Source organism: Patagioenas fasciata, chromosome 25 (assembly GCF_037038585.1).
Source record: "Patagioenas fasciata isolate bPatFas1 chromosome 25, bPatFas1.hap1, whole genome shotgun sequence".
Classification (NCBI taxonomy): domain Eukaryota; kingdom Metazoa; phylum Chordata; class Aves; order Columbiformes; family Columbidae; genus Patagioenas; species Patagioenas fasciata.
In genome coordinates, this window is record NC_092544.1 from 5,322,067 (window position 1) to 5,339,975 (window position 17,909).

Sequence of the window (17,909 nt, forward strand, 5' to 3'; positions counted from 1 at the left end):
CCTTGCCTTGAGATTCGGGGTTGTTGTGTTTTAACCCAGCCTGGCCCAGGGAGAAGCAGCAGCGCATCCAAAACGCCGCCTGGCAAACTCGTCGCATGTGTGGGAGGCGCTGCCACGGCTCCTCGGGCAGCGGTTGCCACGGCGGGTCCCCCCGACGGGCCCCGCGCTCCCGGGACACCGTCCCGCAGGGATGTGCCCGCTCTCCGGGCTGCTCCCGGCTCCGTGGGGGAGGCAGGGGGTCTGTGGGACCCCCCACCCCACTGCCACCAACCCCCACGTCCCCCAGCGCCGCGCCAGACAACCGGGGGAAAGATGTAAAACCTCCAAAAAACACCAAAGCCCCAAATACACCAAAGCCCCAAATACACCAAAGTCCCAAATACACCAAAGCCCCAAATACACCAAAGCCCCAAAATACGCCAAAGCCCAGCTCGGGCAGGGAGCGGGCAGAGGGGCCTGTGGGCGCAGGCAGCACCACAGGGCACCTCCTTCAAAACAAGCAGCCAAAAAATAAAGGGAAAGAGGTGGAAAAAGCTCCAAAGCAGCAGGTTCCCCCCAGCCCGCTGCCCCCTGCGCTCGCTGCTCTCCCCACGGGTTATTTCAAGCTCTGCACACTCTCCCCCCGCCTCATTCCCTCCCGGCACCCCGCTCTCCTCCGCTCGCTCTCGCGTTCTGGTATTTGGTGTGTTCCTCAGCTGCAGGAAATTCCTGATGCTCTCCATCATGCAGCCTGCGCTCGCATCCCCCGCCCTGCCGCGGCTCCCCTCCAAAGGACAGACAGACAGACAGCCATGTGCTGGACAGCCAGCGCCGCCGGCATCGCTCCCCTCCCCGTGGGGATTTGCTTCTCCCTTTTCTCCTTCAGCCTTTTTGATTTTCAACTCCCAACCCTCGCAGAAAACACCCCCTCCTCTCCCCGGCGGGGTCTGAAGCCGCCCAGCCCCGGCCATTCCCCTGCCTGCTTTTTCCCCTCTTCGTCTTCCTCTCTTCGCGAGAACCGCTCCTGATCTTATTTTAATTCGTCTCAGACGGTGTTGGAGTGTTATTTTAAGAGAGAGGATATGCACAGACATTGTGTTTTCTGCTTTTTTCCTGGCCCCAAGCCAGGCTCTCTGGGCTGTCAGCTACCCACTGTGTTGCAGTCACGTGTGGGAAGAGGCAGCCAGAGCCAGCCTCACAACTCCTGGTAGCAACATGGAAATCAAGTGTGCACTTTCTTCCCTCTGTATGTGTCTGTATTATTAATAGCGTCTTCTCTCTGTGAGTTATCCATAATGTATCTTAATACCTGTCCGTCTGTAAATGATGCATTACGGCGCGCGCGCAATGGTGGCGACGCCCGCGCCCGCCGCCCCGCGTGCCGCGGGGGGAAAGGCGTCGTGGCGGTGCTGTTGTCACCCCCGGGGTGCGGCGTGGGGACGAGAGAAAGGGGTGGGGGACAGTGGCTGTGAGCGGCTGTGCCCCGGTGCAAGCGGGGAGCGGGGAGACGCTGCGGGGAGGATGGGGCCAGGCGGTGCAGGGATGGCACTGGGTGATCCCCATCACCAGCCAGGGGACACTGATGTCCCACCTCACGGACACCAGCTCCTACAACACAACGTAGCATTGCGCACACCATGGGTGAGGCTTGCACACGCGTGTACGAGGCGAGCACAGGCGTGCAGGTTGGTGGGCAGCGGGGAAGGCGCAGGCTGGACCGACACAGCACGGCACAGCTTGGGGACACAAATGTGGCCCACGAGGCTCCGCTTTGGCTGGGAGGGATGAGCTGCCCAGGGCGGTCCAGGGGCTCCCAGCCCAGGGGGGTGAGCAGGGTCCCCCCCAACAGACACACACCTGAGCTTGTGTGCAGCACCCAGGTCCCCATGGGCACCTCTGTGTGGTGCTGGGGTCCCTTGTCCCCTCCACGTCCTGGCGATGGGGACATCATGGTAGACACAGGACTGGGAAACACCGTGGGATTGGGGTCCTCCCAGCGCACACCAGTCACACTGAACATCCAGACCACATGTTATTCATACATACTGTGCATAAACCTCCCCTTCTACCTATACAGGTGTCCACGCACAAGCGCATAGACACCACACACCCACCCCGTGCACCATCTAGACGCACAGATGTGGGCAGATGTTGTCTGAACTTGCCTGTGCACGGTGCTGCCTGCGCTATCCCCTGCCCGCAGCTCCCCCCTGCCTGCAGTGCCCCCCGGCCACACGCCGCGCACACCCCCCTGTGCCGCGCACACCCCCGTGTGCCATGCATGGGTGCCACAGCCCGCGAGGCCACGGGTGCCCCCCAGCGCCGCGGGGTGCCCAGGTGGGCCCGCCCCGCACCCCGACAGGCTGGGAGCAGCGTGGGTGCCCTGTGGCCAGCACCCAGCTGGCACCCCGGGGCGGCTGCGGGGAGCAGGAATCCAGGAAGGCGAATGGGAGGCTGGAGGCTTCGCGTTTCTGGATTCTGGTTCCCTGTTTCTGCTCCCGGCTGTTTCCATGGAAACTGGCGTCGGACCTGGGAAAATAAGGTTAGGGTTTGCAGAGGAGGCCCCGTGCCAGCACCCCCCGCTCCGCGCCCCGCCGGGGGCACAGCCCGGCACCCCCTCCTCGCCCAGTGGCAATGCTGGGGTTTGGGGGTGAGCGGCACCGGCACCCTCCAGCATCCTCTGTCCTGGCGACACGCTGGGTAATTCCTAAACCGGCGCTGCTGTGCTGCTCCCTGGCACCCTGGCATTTCGGGAGCTGCCAGCGGCGGCACCACCAGACCCAAATCCTTCCCTGCCATCCTGTTCTCGGCCCCAGTGCTCTGAACCCGGCACCGCTCAGCCTTGGTGGGAACTTTCCACTGATACCCACGACATTGCATCAGCCCCCGGCATGGGGACACCGGGACAGTCTCCCAAATCCCCACTGCCACGTCCTTGGGTTTTGCACGGCCCCAGTGTCACCCTCCCCTTCCCTGGCTCAGGATCCCCGATCGCTCTGGGGAAGGTGGGGAGCTGGAGGGAGGCAGAGAACCAGGACACAACACCTCGGGGGAGCCGTGAAGACTAATGAATGGAAGCTTTTAAAAAGCACTTTGAGTGAGAAGTGCTAGAGTAGGAACTAATTATTCCTCCCGCCCGCACGCACACCCGCACGCACACCCGTACGCACACGCGCGCACACGCGTCCGCGGCTCTCAGTTGCAAACCCCAACCCGCTCCAGCACCACCGCCTCGCCCATTGGCACCGAGATCTCCTCCCAGGCTCTGCTTCTGCTCCTGCACCCCCGCTTCTGCCCCCCCGGTGCAGCCGTGCGCCCCCACTTTGCTGCCATCACTCCCCTGGCAAAGCCGGGAGCCCTGGGGTGAGGGTGCCCAGAGATGCTCACCCTCCTGTTTTTGGGAGGGCTTCCTTTTCGATCCCAAAGACGCCATTTTAGAGCGGTGGAAGGCCGGGTGGGGGGTCCCCAGGGCCGCTCGGGGATGGACGGCACCCGGTGCGGCGGGGCAGGCGCCATCGCCCCCCGAGCCCTCGCAGGTGCGACCCCGACCCCCGGCCGTGCCAGCCCAGCCGGACCAGCCCTTGGCCGGCACAATGAGGGCTGGCTTGGAGCACAGCCCAGCTCCCGGCAGCCCCCGCTCCCACATCCTCAGCCCAGCTGAACCCCGCAGAGCCCAGAGCTTTGGGGCGCTGCTGCCATCGCTCCCCGTCCTTCTCCGGCCATCGCGCGGGACCCCGCGTGAGCCCGTCCGGCCATGGCGGCTCTGCCCGCTGCACCATTTTACATTCTGGCGCTGGCCGGCCCCACTGCCCTCCCACTCCCACCCCCACCCCGGGCTGCGTTTCAGCTGTTCTTGAAATCTGTCCAGGCTGGATTCATCACAAGAGCCCTCAAGCGGCTGCAAACAAACAGAAAAAAAAGAGAGCAGGAGCGAGCAGAGCGATCGATCGGCGCTGGGGGGGCCCCGAGTGCCTTCGGCGATGCCAAACCCGCCCCGAAATCGCTGCTGGGATGAGAAAAGGGGCTGGGGATGAGGGGCAGGGAGAGGGGGACGGAGAGCACAGCCGCCACCAGCCCCTGGACCACGCCGGCGGAGCCCCCGGCAGCGTCGCGGTGACTCTCCCTTCCCGGTGGAGCCGGGCTCGTACCGCTCCTAAACTTCCCTCTTGTGGTTACCGCAGTTCAAAAAGCAAACAGGAGGCTCGGGCGCATTAAGAGAGAAATAGGAAATCCCACAGGGTGCGTGGGATGGGATGGTGGGGGCACCCGCGGGGACAAGGTTCGCCCAGCACCGGCGGCACCGGGGCCGGGATGGGTGCGGGGTCAGGGTGCCCGTCCCCGGGGCTGGGGGAAGGAGCAAGAGGGGACCAGGCGATGGGGACACAGTGGCACATGAAGGGTCACCGTGTCCCTGTGTCCCAGTCGGGATGGACGGCAACGGCTGGGGAAGCGAACGCCGACACCGCTCCGGTGGGAATTGCTGCCACCAGAGCCCGTGGGGTCAGGTTGCCGCGCCTGGGTTTTTAGGAGGGGGCTGGATAATTTTTACCACCGCTAATGATCCCATCTGTGCCTGACACGCTCCAGCTCCGAGCCCGGCGCTCCGGCAGCACCCCCTGCCCAGCCGCACCGATTCTGCTCCCCCAGCCTCGACGGTTGGTGGTTTGGGGCACGGTGCACGGTGCCGGGTCTGCGGCACCAACACGGTGATGTGCCCGGCACCGGGCGGGAGGGCGGCTGCAAAGGTGCCTTCAACCAGCAGCCTCCCCGCCAGCCGTGCCAAGCCCAGCTCCCGGCAGCTGATGAGCGAAGACGCAGACGGAGATTTACTGCTAATTACCCGCGCGGTGGCTGCGCGCACAGGCCTGGGCAGGATCGGGCCGGTGCCGCTGCGGGAGGCACGAGGGGCGGCCGAGACCCCAGCCAGGCACATTGTGCCCCTGGCATCCCCTGGTGCCACCGCCACCCACGGGGACAGCGGGACCTGTGGGGTGGCCACAAGGTGCGCATCGCCCTGCAGGACATGGTGGCAGTGACAAGGGGACGCTGCACAGCTTGGAGACACTCAGGGATGTCTCCAGGTTGCAGATGTGAGATGTGGCTAATGGGTTTTGGTTTGGTGCTGGTCCCTTGCAGGGCTCTGCAACCCCCTCCCATGGGTCTCCCACAGCCCCCCCAGCACCGGTGCCACGAGCCGTCCTCCCCCCCGAGGACAAGGAGCTGGGGATGCGCTGGCACTGGGCGCCCTCCTCCTCGCTCGGAACAAAGCCCCGCTGGAGGACACTGCTATTCAGAAAGGGGGTCTGCAGCACCCTGGAGCCCCCTCCCCACGGGACCCTCAGGCAGGAGCAGAGGGACATGGGGACGGTCCCTGCGGCGCAGGGCTCCTCTCTCTGCAATGTCAACCCGCCGCTCCGCATCCACCACGGCTGCCCTTGGAAGAGCTGTCGGCTGCGCCGGCTGGTTTGCCAAGCCCAGGACAAGCTCTTTAGCTCAACTCTGCCAGAACAGATGCCTGGGCGACTGTAATTCTTCCCAGCATGGGCTGGAGGGGGGGGCGGAAAAAAACCAAACCTAATTTCAGCATTGCAGTGGCTGCTTCTCCCATACCCACCCAACCGCAGCACCGCGGCCCCGCGGAGCGGCCCCCAAAAGCTGAGGGGGTACACGGGGTGGCGGGGGTAGGGCGGCATCGCCAGAGCCAAAGCCGCGGGGAGGACAGAGCGACCCGCAGCAAGGACGAGCGGGACCCGCGCTCCGCGTGCCGCCCGTGTCCTTGCGGCCGCCGCGCTGCCATCGGCTCGATGCCCCCGTTCTCATGGCGATGTCCTCTGCACAGAGCGCGGCGCGGGGGGACAGCACAGCTGGGAGGGTCTGCGACGCTTCTCGCGCTCTCTGCAAGTGTTTTTCCTTATGCCAAAAGTCTTCCCTGCACCCAAAATCCCCCCAGCGAGGTCGCGGGGCAGGAGCTCCCAGCCCTGAAACAGCCATTGCACGGTGCGGAGGAGGCCAGCAGCATTTCCACACACACATTTTCCTCCATTGGCTGCAGTTTGGGGCTGCCAAAAGCCAAAACAAGAATGGAAACATCCCATTTTTCTGGCAAAAATTCAATGCAGGGTTGATTCTTTCAGCTTTGGTTTTCTCTCTTTTTTTTTTTTTGTTTTCTCTTTTCTTTGGTTAGGAACGGAAATTCCCTGCCATGAAAACATGACGAAACCCCAAACCAAAACACAGCTCGGACCGAAACCCTCGCCCAGTTCCCCGGGGACCCCGTGCAGGGCAGGTCCCAGCGCTGGGATTCACCCTCACACGTCCCCGGGACATGAGACCCAGCACAGACCCCAACACCAGCGCCGGCCACAGGCGAGGAGAGGGGATGTTGTGCTTTGGGGATGTCCCTGTGATCCCCCTTGGGATGCACCAGATCCCACCCCTGCTCTGCACCGCCTGCCTCACTGATGACACAGATTTGCCCATGGTCATGGCACTGGTTTGCCCATGGGGAAACTGGTTTTCTCCTAAGGAGCCAGGCAGGGACACGGCTGGCGGTGCCGGAGGCTCCGAGCGCAATGTTACAGCAGCGTTTTCTTGCCGTGCTCCCGGGAAGGTGCTGGTGCCAGGATGCCCTGAGCTCCCTGTGGGTCACACAGACCTCGGGGCTCCTTTGCAAGAGCGGCTGCTGGGAATGGCTCATCCAGCCTGTCCCCGCGAGTCTGGACCCGGCCGAGCCCCAGGTGTCCCCTGCGTCCCCCCGGTGTCCCCCACCCCCAGCCCTGCTTTCCTCCAGATGTTGGGCTGGAGGATGAGACAGCTCTTCCCACCCCAGTCCCCACCGTGTCCCTTTCTCTGCGGTTCCCATTGCGGAGGCTGGATGTGGCCACGCAGGCTGGACCAGGCTCTCCCTTTGTCCGGCTCGCCCTGTGCTCCCCCTTATCTCGCCAAGAGCGGGTAGGAGGACGCCACAGCAGGGGAGAGGCCCTTAACTCTCCTCCACCCTTGCTCTAGCAAAGCACTGCCAGTTCCTCCCCTCCATTCCTTCCCGCTCCCCAAAAGCGGGTGATCCCCCTTCATTGCTCAGTGCTGCACCCCAAACTGCCCAGCTTGGCACAGCAGCATCTCCTTTGCGTCCCCCATCCGCTTCTCCACCCCGGCGGGAATCTGAGCATCCTTGGGGAGGTCTGAGCACCCTCAGGGGGGTTCGAGCATCCTCGGGGGGCTGCGGGCAAGGCAGGGGCTGGGCGAGGCTGGTGTCCCGGGGGCAGCCGGAGCCCGGCTATCTGTCTGCAGAGCTCGGCGCAGCAATTAACCTCGAGAGAGAGCGGCCGCGGCTCCTGCCAAGAACCACATTAGGTGTGTGTGGCAGCGTCTAGACATGCGAGAGACCAGAGGCCTTGATCTGGAGGAAAGCAGCTCCATCTCTTCCGCCCCTCCCTTCACCCACTTTCCCCCCCAGGGACCCTCTGGCAGGGTCTGGCCAGCCCGGGGCTGCAGCATCGAGCACTGGGGGGGATGCGGGGATGGGGCGCGAGGTTGAGCTCAGCCCCGCATCCCTCTGCACAAGCGTGGGGTGAAATAGCTCTGTGCTGGGCTTTTAAACCAGGATTGTGCCGCTTGGCACAGCACGCTGCATCCTGTGGGATGCCAGACCCCGCGCCCCAGCCATCGGTGGGAGGAGGAGGAGGAGGAAGGTGAAGGCAAGCGCTACCCGAGCCACCTCCCAGCCAAGAGATGCAACACCCATCCTGGAGCTGCAAACCCTGGGGTGAGCCCCGGCGCTGGGGACGGAGCAGGGAAGAGACCCGGCTCGCCGGCTCCCCGTGCCCGCCCCAGCGGGTGCCGACACCCGTTCGCCCGGCGGGTCGGTGCAGGTGCCGGGTGGGCACCGCGGGGGCCGGGCGCCCTCCCCACCGCTGCCCCTCGCGCCTGTGACACCCCCTCGCTCTCGCCTCCTGGGTGCAGCCACCCCAGACGGCTGCAGGATGCTCGGGAGAAGAGATTTTCCCGACGTTAATTAATTAAAATAAACAGCAAATTAAATACAGCAAAATTAAAATAGCTCCGGAAATTAATTTTCAACAAAACCCACCTGGAAAGGCTGGATATTTAAAGAATTAATGGAGCCCTCTGAGACCATAAAAAGCCGCCAAGCTCCCGGCATCCACCAGCCTGCTCTGAGCCCCCCGGGGACCCAGGGCTGTGGGGAAGCCAGGACGGGACCCCGGATCCGAGCCTGTCCCCAAGCCCAGGTCCCACGTCCCTGTACCAGACACTGCACGCTGCCTGCGTGTCCCCGCTTGCTGCTGCCTGCATGAGCCTGCAGACTGCCAGGACAGCACCGCGGGCAGGGAGGGATGCAGGTGAGGGATGCGGGCAGGGAGGGATGTGGGCAGGGAGGGATGCAGGTGAAGGATGCGGGCAGGGAGGGATGTGGGCAGGGAGGGATGCAGGTGAAGGATGCAGGCAGGGAGGGATGTGGGCAGGGAGGGATGCAGGTGAAGGATGCGGGCAGGGAGGGATGCGGGCAGGGAGGGATGCAGGTGAAGGATGCGGGCAGGGAGGGATGTGGGCAGGGAGGGATGCAGGTGAGGGATGCAGGCAGGGAGGGATGCGGGTGAAGGATGCGGGCACACTTGCCACAGTCCCACCAAACGCAAGCACCAGCCCGAGCCCCAGCATGGCTCTGGCATCACCCCATCACCCTCTCCCTCAAAACCCACGGCAACAAGGCAAACCCCAACCTCCAAAAGCGGGGTGCCAGCCCCTGGGCCCCCACAGCTGTCCCCAGGCGTAACGTCCCCGCCCATGGCAGGATTACCACGCAAACAGGCTGAGGGCAGAGCTCCTTACCAAGCACAACCAGCAGACCGACGGGGTCCTGAGGGGCCCGGCAGGGTGCGGGCAGAGCACTGGGAGGGCGGCGGACGGGGCGAGGTGTTTGGGAGCATCCCCGCGCCCGGCTCTGGCCCCAGACCGGGCACAACTCGCTGCACAGTTGGGGTGCGACCAAGCGCCCGCGGCGGGAAGTCCCGTCCAGCGCACGCCGCGGCACCGGTGGCGTTTCCTCTCCCCATGGGCGTGTGCACAGGCGCAGCCACACACACCGGCGAGAGAAATTACAGACAAAAAGGCTCCGGAAGGAAACGGAGAAAGCGAGACGAAGCCAGCAGGTGGAGAACAGGAGGGGCTGTGGCTGCCCCCACCATGGCACGGGGTGCCAAGGGGCACCCAGGGCTCCCCATCTCACCAGGGTGCCGCGCTGTGCTGCCAGCACCAGGGTGCTCTGCAGGCAAGTCGCCACCTGGGGAAACTGAGGCACAGTGGCAGGTGGGGAGCGGCTCTCTGTGCGGAGCCCCCCACCCTCCTGGCGAGGGAAACGCTTCCCCCCACTGTGGCCAGGATGACACCAGCTCCCCGGCCTCCTCCCGCTCCACCCTGTTCCTGCAGGAACCCAGGAGTCCGGGCTGCGGGCAGGCGGCCAGCGCCTCCCTCCTGCCCGCACCTCCTCCTGCCCGCACCTCCTCCTGCCCGCCCTGCCCGGCTCTGCCCTCGGCACCCACATCCCGCCCCGGCGCACACCTTCCCGCCGCGTGTCAGGGCGACCTTGGAGCGGTGCCGCGGCCGCTCCGCACCACGCTTCCCAGCACGCGGCGGCGATGCCCGTGGCAGACGACGGATGGGGTGGGCAGGGGAATTTTTTCCCCTATTTATTTATTAATTGTGTGTTGCGCTTGATGTTTTTCCCTCGCTGGAGACAAAGGCAGCCTGCGCGCCCACCGCGGGGTGCGGAGGGTGCCGGCGGTGCCGGGACCTGGCGGTGGTGCCGTGCCGGGGGGCTCTGGGTGGCCGGTTTCCTCCGCACACAGATGGCTGTTTCGACTCAGCCGAGCGCTTGACCTAAATCTCCTCCTGATCCACGGGAGCTGCAGTCCCTCAGCAGCGCAGCTCAAGGCGAGGAGGAGGAGGAGGATGAAGGGAGGGGGGGACCAGGGCCAGCTGCGGACCGATGGAAGGGTCACGCCGGAGGGCCCCCACCCCGGCTCTGGCAGCGGAGGCGGTGATGGAGGGAAGGAGGAGGGAGGGGGGGAAATAAAATCTCCCACGCTTCGAGCTCCAGCACCGGCCGCCAGCGCCTGCGTGCTGCACCCCGGGGCCGGGCGGTTGCCCCGCGGGCTCCCGCCCCAGCAGACCACTTCCTCGGAGAGGGGCCCCGCCGGAGGAAGCTCCAACGGCTCGCAAAGTTTCGCCTGTGACTCAACCGCTTGGCTGGGGTGACCGAGCCAACCCCAGCAAAAAGTGGGGGCCCACGGGACCCCGGGGGGGTTTGGGGCAGCGAGGTGGGGGATTTTTGACTTTTTCGGGTTCCCCAGACGAGGGTTGTCTGCGAGGCATCGCGTTCCACCCCCAGCGCCGGAGCAGCCCAAACCGGCTTCCCAGCGACAGCAGAAAGCTTTTAAAATCCCCTACGCGCGGCAATGACTCACTCCAGAGCCAGTGCCCAAAACAAGCTCCGACACGGAGAGGAATGGCGAGAGATGCTGGGGGCGGGCAGGAGGGGCTGGGGAGGGCCAGGGAGGGGGAAAAAGGGGGAGACAGAAGGAGGGGAGAGAAAAGAGAAGAGGCAGAAATAACAGCATCTGAAACTCTGCCTGCTGGAGGCTAATTGGTTCCGGCACAGCCTGGTTTGTTTGGCAATGTTTCCTCTAATCCTTCAGGCTCCCAGCTCCCAGCCCCAGGGACATGGGGACATCTCGCCGCCCGGCACCGACACCCCGGCCAGCGCCTCTGCGGCAATCGCGGCTCGGGGTGCCCCGCACCCCGGGATGCTGTGGGGGTGATGCCGGGACTGGCTCTGCCCACCTCGGGGTTTCCCCCCGGCGCTGCGTCCTACCATGGGGACATCCTGGAGATGGTGTCCCCTCATGTGAGGATGCTCGGAGGAGCGGGGTGGCGGCGGGGAGGGAGGGGAAGGGATGGGAAGGGAGGGGGGGCCCCCAGCCCAGCATGGCAGAGCCAGAGCACTAGCCAAGAGTCGGCAGCTTTGTTCCAGGTGCCGGCTCCCTTTTTTTCATTAGACTAATGGGATGCGGATGCATTATTCCATTCCACATGCTGCTAATGAACCACTCAGGCCAGTGCATTTGCATTAATGTGCAAAAGCACTGGAGGAGGGTGGAGTGGCTGCATCTGGCCAAGGCTGACCTTCCCCACCGCCGCCCGCGCCTCCCGAGGCGCAGCCGCAGCCCCCAAGCCCCCGCGCTCCGCCGGACCCTTGATCTCCCCGGGACGGCTCCGACACACATTCCAGGACACATTAACCAGCCCCAGCACGGCCACCCCAAGCTCGCTGTCTGCGCTGCCCTCTTGCCCCCAACCCTCCCCATTCGGATTCCGCGTGACGCCCCCACCGCCAGCACCCCCCTCTGCACCCCAGCCCTGACACCCCACGAGCAGAGGGGACCGCAGCATCCCTCCTGCATGCCCCACCGCTCCCCAAAAGGCAACCACCCCCGCGCCCTGCAAAGAGGCCCGCTCGGCATGTCCACCCTCCCCAGTTATTTTTACTGGGACCTCCCAGTAAAAACCTCCCCTCCGCACCCCAGGGGAGCAGGGGGCCGTCCCCCAGCCCCCCCGGTGCTGGCAGGCAGAGCCGGGCGCGGGCGTCATTGGAGCCCTTGGGTTGTTTGTTACGGCTCCCAACTGCCTCCGTCCCCGGAGAGGTTTCGAAGGCGAGTGACCCACGAACTGGAATGTGCAAAGCCTCCAGCAAACAGAGCCAGCTGCCTGCGCCCGCGCAGGGGGGGCGGCGAGGGGAGAGCAGCCGGCCCCACAGCACGGCATGGCACAGCGCGGCATGGCACGGCACGGTACAGCACAGCATGGCACGGCACGGCACAGCATGGCATGGCACGGCACGGCACAGCATGGCATGGCACGGCATGGCACAGCATGGCACGGCACAGTACAGCATGGCATGGCACGGCATGGCACAGCACAGCATGGCACGGCACAGTACAGCATGGCATGGCACGGCATGGCACAGTACAGCATGGCACGGCACAGTACAGCACGGCATGGCACGGCACAGCACAGCATGGCACGGCACAGTACAGCATGGCAGGGCACGGCACGGCACAGCACAGCATGGCACGGCACAGCACAGTACAGCATAACACGGCATGGCACGGGATGGCACAGCATGGCATGGCACAGTGCAGCACAGCACGGCACAGTACAGCACAGCATGGCATGGCACAGCACAACACAGCATGGTACGGCATGTCATGGGATGGTACAGCATGGCATGGCACAGTACAGCACGGCACAGCACGGCATGGCACAGCATGGTATAGCATGGCATGGCATGGCATGGCACAGCATGGTAGAGCACAGCATGGCACGGCATGGCATCGCACAGCACAGTACAGCATGGCATGGCATGGCATGGCATGGCACAGCACAGTACGGCACGGCACAGCACAGTCAGCACGGCACGGAATGGCACGGCACGTCTCCACACTGCTGCACGGCCCCAACGCTCTCCCAGGGCAGGCAGCCTCTCAGCCAGAGGAAGATGAGAGCGACCCGCTGGCCTTGTCACACCCCAGCACTGCCAGCCCTCACAACATGTCCCCAAACCTCCACGTCCCCTTCCCGCCTTCCTCCCAGCCTGCTTTTTGGCAGCACGCAGCCTCCGGCGCAGTGCCGGGCTGTGAGAGCTGCACCGGGACGATGCTTCACCCCTCGCCCAGCCGCAGCACCCGTGTCCTTGGGTGGCCACAGGAGCCCTCGGCCAGGGGACAGCATGGTGGCAGCGCCAGGCCCCAGCTCGGCCGGTGTCACCCTGCCCAGGTGCCAGCAGCAGCGGGTACGGGGTCTCAGGCAGCTCCGTGCCCGGCGAGCGTGCGAAGCCCTCGCGCGCGTGCACGCAGTGTCTGGGTTTGTCACAGCCTGGTGAGCAAGTTAATCTCAGGCTCTCTGACACGTGGAATAAAATCGCGATCCCGTAATGGAATTCATTCGTCTTCCTGTCCAGGCGCAGAACAAGCCCCCCCCGCGCTCGCCGGAGCCGGGGCTGGGCCAGGGCAAGGTGGCCGGTGGCCGGTGGCCAGCACCCAGCTGAGGTGGCCCCGCTCCACCCGCCGTCCCCCCTGCAGTGGGACCTGACCCGCATCGGAGGGACATTCCCACCAGCTTCTGCCCAGCGGTGTGCGAGACACCGGGTGATGCAACACGTCCCCTCCTGGGGGACCTTGGCCACGTCCTCAGGGGCAGCCGGGGTCACCAATGTGGGCTGAAACCCCTGGGGTGGTCCGGGGTCCCACCAGGCCGGACGGCAGCCATGGCACTCACAGGGGGGGAAGGGAAACTGAGGCAGGCGATGGCACTGGCAAAAGGGCAGTTGTGGTGGCATAAAGAGGACAGGGGAAAATGTCCCTCTGTCCCCACAGTTCTCTCCCTGCTCGCAGAGCCTTGTCCAGCCCCGGCGGGGAGGACCCACCAAGCGACCCTGCAGGGCCGTCCCCAGGGACCGGCTCACCCGCAGCCGTGTCCCCTGCCGATGCCACGCGTGTGAGCCACGGAGAAAAGCCCCTGCAGGAGCCCAAGCAGGACAGGAGTCCACAGGGCTGCCCCCTGCCTCAGTTTCCCTCCAGTACCCACAGCAAGGCCACCCCCAGGCGGGAAAGCGGCCCCGTGGCCAAGGGAGGAGGAGGAGGAGGAGGAGAAGAAGGAGGAGGAGGGTTGTTCCTTCCCGGGCACACAAAGCCCCTTTCATAGGGGCTGAGTTTGGATTTCCTCTGCCAGCCCAGCACCTCGCTGCCTCCTGCCCTGCCAGAAACACTGCGGTCGGAGCGGGGGCTGGCGGGTCAGACGCCTGGGGGAGCACAGGGACCTTCGGGTGGCTCCATCCCTCGCCCCAACCCTCCCTGTGATTTTCCCCTCCTGTCAGCTTTTAATTATACCCCTAATAAAAGTCGCTTTGCAGGGAAACGGGAGCTTTGTTGCTTGGGGAGCTCATCTGCTCCCGCTGCTCCTTCCCCACTTTAAACCCTAATCCTCAGCTGGGGACGCTGCAATTAGCCACCGCGGAGCCGGGCACCGTGTCACGGAGGATTAGGGGAGCGGGGGGACCCGCCCCGGAGCGGATCGATGGCTCTGTCCCCCCCACAGCCCCCAGATGAGGGGGCTGAACCTCAGGGCCCCCCAGCCAGGCTGCGTCCCACCCACCTTTCCAGGGTACCCACAGACCTGAACCCCTGCACTACATCGGTGCCACTGGGTTATTTTTGGGGCACACGGGAGCCACAGACCTGCAAGTGCCCCCCCGAAACCCCCTGCCGACAGACCCCGAGGAGGGCTTGGGTGGCTTTGTACGCTGTGACTAAAGGCACAGAAACGGGGCTGGGGGGACCAACATGAGGCTCAACCCACATCCTCGTGTGCCCGCCCAGCCCTAGCGCCTGTCCCCAGGGCCCTGTATCCCCAGGAGGGGAAACTGAGGCACGGGGCACCAGGTGCCCATGACGCACACCCCGCGGCAGCCGTGCGCTGGGGAGAGATGTGGCACCGGCACGTCTGCGCACGCCTGGAAGGACGGTGACGGTGACAGCGCTCAGAGCTCTCCCCAGGTACAAAACCTCTGCTGCAAAAGCAGGCAGGCTGCAGGCAGGGACCTGCCACGCTCCTGTCCCCCACTCTCGGGGTGACAAACAACGAGGTCACGAGCTGCAAGAGCCATTGGCGCTCCCCGGCACCGAGCCGGCGAACCACCCAGCTCTGGTGACATGGGGACCTTCGTGCATGGCGCAAAGGCCACGTCCATGGCACGGCAAACAGGCAGAGGATTTGGGGTCACTCGACCCCTTCAAGCCCCCGAAAGGAGCCCGCGCATCGCTCCCGGGTGCTGCTCACCAATCAGCCTCTTCCCGGGGAGCAGAGCGCGGGAGCTCGTTAGCAGCCGCTCATTAAGAGCCCTCCAGGAGGAGGAAGGTACCCGGGGCACCTGCACCTCCAGTTAATGAGCTGCAGCACCATTAAATGCTGGAGGGGACCTTGGGCATGGTGGGGGCTGCTGGTGCAGAGGGGCTGACCCCCACTCTGGCCCCCACCCAGAGTGGGGTGTGGGTCCCCATGAAAGGGAGGGATGTGGGGAGTTGAGTCATGGTAACAACCGCAGGTAGTGGAGGTGGCAGGGCCACCAGCGCCCCAAGATCCCCACTGCTCCTGAGGGGCTCCCAGTCCAGGCTGCATCTCCCCCACACCTGCACCCCTGGGTGCTGCACAGTGATGGTGGCTGGTGCTGGGTAGAGGTGGGGCAGGACCCCTGGGTCCTTGGGGTTGGGACCATCCTACCACGTGTGCCCCCAAGCTGGGCAGGGGACCCATACATCCTGTCCCCAAGGACCTTGCTCAGCACCCAGTAGCTCCCAGTCTGCCCGTTAAAGCCTCATGCATGGCCTGGAGGGGACCCAGGAATCCAGGGCAATGCTCCCCAGTGCACCCTAAGACACATGGATGATCCCACGACCAGCACCCAGTCCCACAGGACGCCTGGGTCCCCAGGCCCAAGCGCCGCCGTCCCCCCCACCCTCCCACCCACCCCGCGTGGGGCTCTCCCTCGTTAATGTTTACTCGGGTTCGTTAGCGCCGGCACATCACCATGGCAACCATGCAAGCTGCGCGCCGCCACCGGCGCCACCGCCACGAGGCGCAGGGACGTCCCCACGCGTGGGGTCACCACGGGCACCCGCCACCGCCACCACCCACCCGGGGCATGTGGGGCTGGGGGACAGCATGGGGAGTGAGGGGGTGCAGGGACACCGGGCTCCGCACCCTCCTCGCCAGGCTGGTGTGCCCGGTGTCACCCAGGCAGGGTGACAGCACCCACCGCTCGCCCCCGAAGCTCCCGGGGCTGCAGGCGGGTGCTGGCGCTGCCAACACACCTGGGTGCTGCATTATTTATAAACCGGAGGAGCAGAGGGCTCGGCGGCAGCTGCACAGCCCTCGCGGGCCACCCTGCCCGGTGTCACGCAGCCACTGAGCCCGCTGGCACCACAGCCCCGGTGACAACGGGGGACAACGGGGAGGAGGCCGCCCACGGGGCTGGCAGAGCCATGGGGCACGCAGATGCCACCCTGGCGTCCCCTCGGACGTGACGTGCGGCTGGTGCAGCACACGGGGACACCAGGTGCGTCCCCAAGCTGCCTCCTGCCACCTCCTGAGCCCGTTGCAGATGGGTTTGGGGGATGGCAGCGAAGGGGTGACCCCCACAGCACCCGTCAGCCCGTCCCCGTGGCACAGGGCTGTACCCAGCCCCGCTCCCCGAGCGTAGGATGCGTCCCGGCGCCTTCTCCCCGCGCTGGGCTCCGTGTGCTCCAGCAAACAGGTTTTTCCTTCAGCTTTGCAGAATCCTCCCGCCTCCCCCCCACGAGTCCCACCTCCAGGTTTTGGGAGGTGTAGGGGGCGGAAAAGGCTGAGTTGGGGCTTTTTAAATTTTTCATTACAAATTTCCCCCATCGATGGCGAGAGGCGCCGGGGGCTCGCTCAGCCGCCCCCAGCATCGCCCCCCGCGCTCTCCCGGAGCTTTGCACCGGCTGAAGCTGAGCCAGGCTGCCGAGAGGATTAATTCTGCATGACTGCCCATCTCCGCGGGGGGACCCGAGACCCTCAGGCCTGCAGCAATCTTGAAAAATTCCTCCAGCCCAACTTAATTCCCTCTTCCTGCAGAGCTGGCGCATCTGCTGCAGTCAGGCACGGAGACACGGAGGGAGAAAAGGGGGAGGATGCCGGCACCCAGGACCGCCGTCGGCTCCGGCGCCAGGCGGTGGCCTCGCTATGGTGGTCGCGGTCTGGCGTTGGCACCGCGGGGTCACCCAAAGGGCCACCGCTCGCTCGTCCCAGCCCCGTGGGTGGGGGCCCAAGGAGAGGGGGTTTGCGCTGGGGAAACTGAGTCACGCTGGGGCAGCCCTGGGGACGGTGCTGTGCTGCAGCCCCGGTGCGCTGGCAGCCCCCCCGCCCCCGCTGGGACTCCCCAAACCACGAGGGTGACTTAAAAATTGCGTTTTGCCAACATCTCCAGGCTCTGCCTCTCGGGGGGGGCTTATCCAGACCCCCCCACCCCACCCTCTGCAGCCCCAAGGGACCCCCCAGGGTCAAACATCACCCAGACCCCTGTATTTTGGGATGGATTATGGAAACACAGTCATTGCTTGCGAAACATCCCCGTTCCCCCCAGCAGAGCCCCCACAGTCCCCCTCCCAGGGGACAAGGACCCCAGTGTCACCCAGGAGGGTTCCACACCCCCAGCGCCGGCACCACGGGACCCCCAGCCCACGCAAACCAGCAGCAGAGCGAGGAGCCCAGGGTGCTCCCCCCCATCCCCAAAACCCCCGCCATGCACCGCGGCAGCCCAGGGACGGCGGCGTGTCCCCGCGCTTTGGAGGCTCAGCCGCCACCACGCCGAGCCTGGCAGGCACCGCCAACCTTCAGGGGGACAACGGGGACGCAGCCACCAAACTCCCACCCCTGCTGCACCCACCGTCCGGCGCCCCGAGGTGTCGGCAGCTGCCGGACCCAGCAGAACCATCATCCCTCTTGCCTGCAACTTGCCCGGGGAGGAAGATGAAGATGAGGAGCGCAGCCCAGCCCAGCTGCCGGCAGAGCTGCGGATAACATGCATTTAAATCACTTATATCTTTACTTTCTCCTGCGCTGGCTGTGAGATGGGGCTTTTTTTTCCTTGCATGCGTAATTAGGGGGTGGAACAGATGGCGGAGGGTTCGTTTAAAGTAATGCATCCATTAAAATAACCTTCGCTGTCGGGGACTGCGCTCCGACAGGGGCCTGTTTCACCGGGGGCGGTGGGGAAGGAGTTGGATGGGGTTTATTCTGCAAGCAGAGGGGATGTCGGACTTTGCGGGGTGGGGGCC

At 65.2% G+C, this 17,909-nt stretch overlaps 1 protein-coding gene and 1 long non-coding RNA gene across 5 annotated transcripts in view; both read right to left on the minus strand.

The window, feature by feature from the left end:
• AHDC1 (AT-hook DNA binding motif containing 1) overlaps positions 1-17,909 on the minus strand; it is a 53,030-nt gene that overhangs the window by 27,014 nt on the left and 8,107 nt on the right. The window lies entirely within an intron of this gene.
• LOC139825631 (uncharacterized) lies at positions 1,993-5,105 on the minus strand. Its single transcript, XR_011735825.1, has 2 exons — positions 3,367-5,105; positions 1,993-2,508 (listed from the first exon to the last, which is right to left on the minus strand). It is a non-coding gene; the product is annotated as an uncharacterized lncRNA (long non-coding RNA).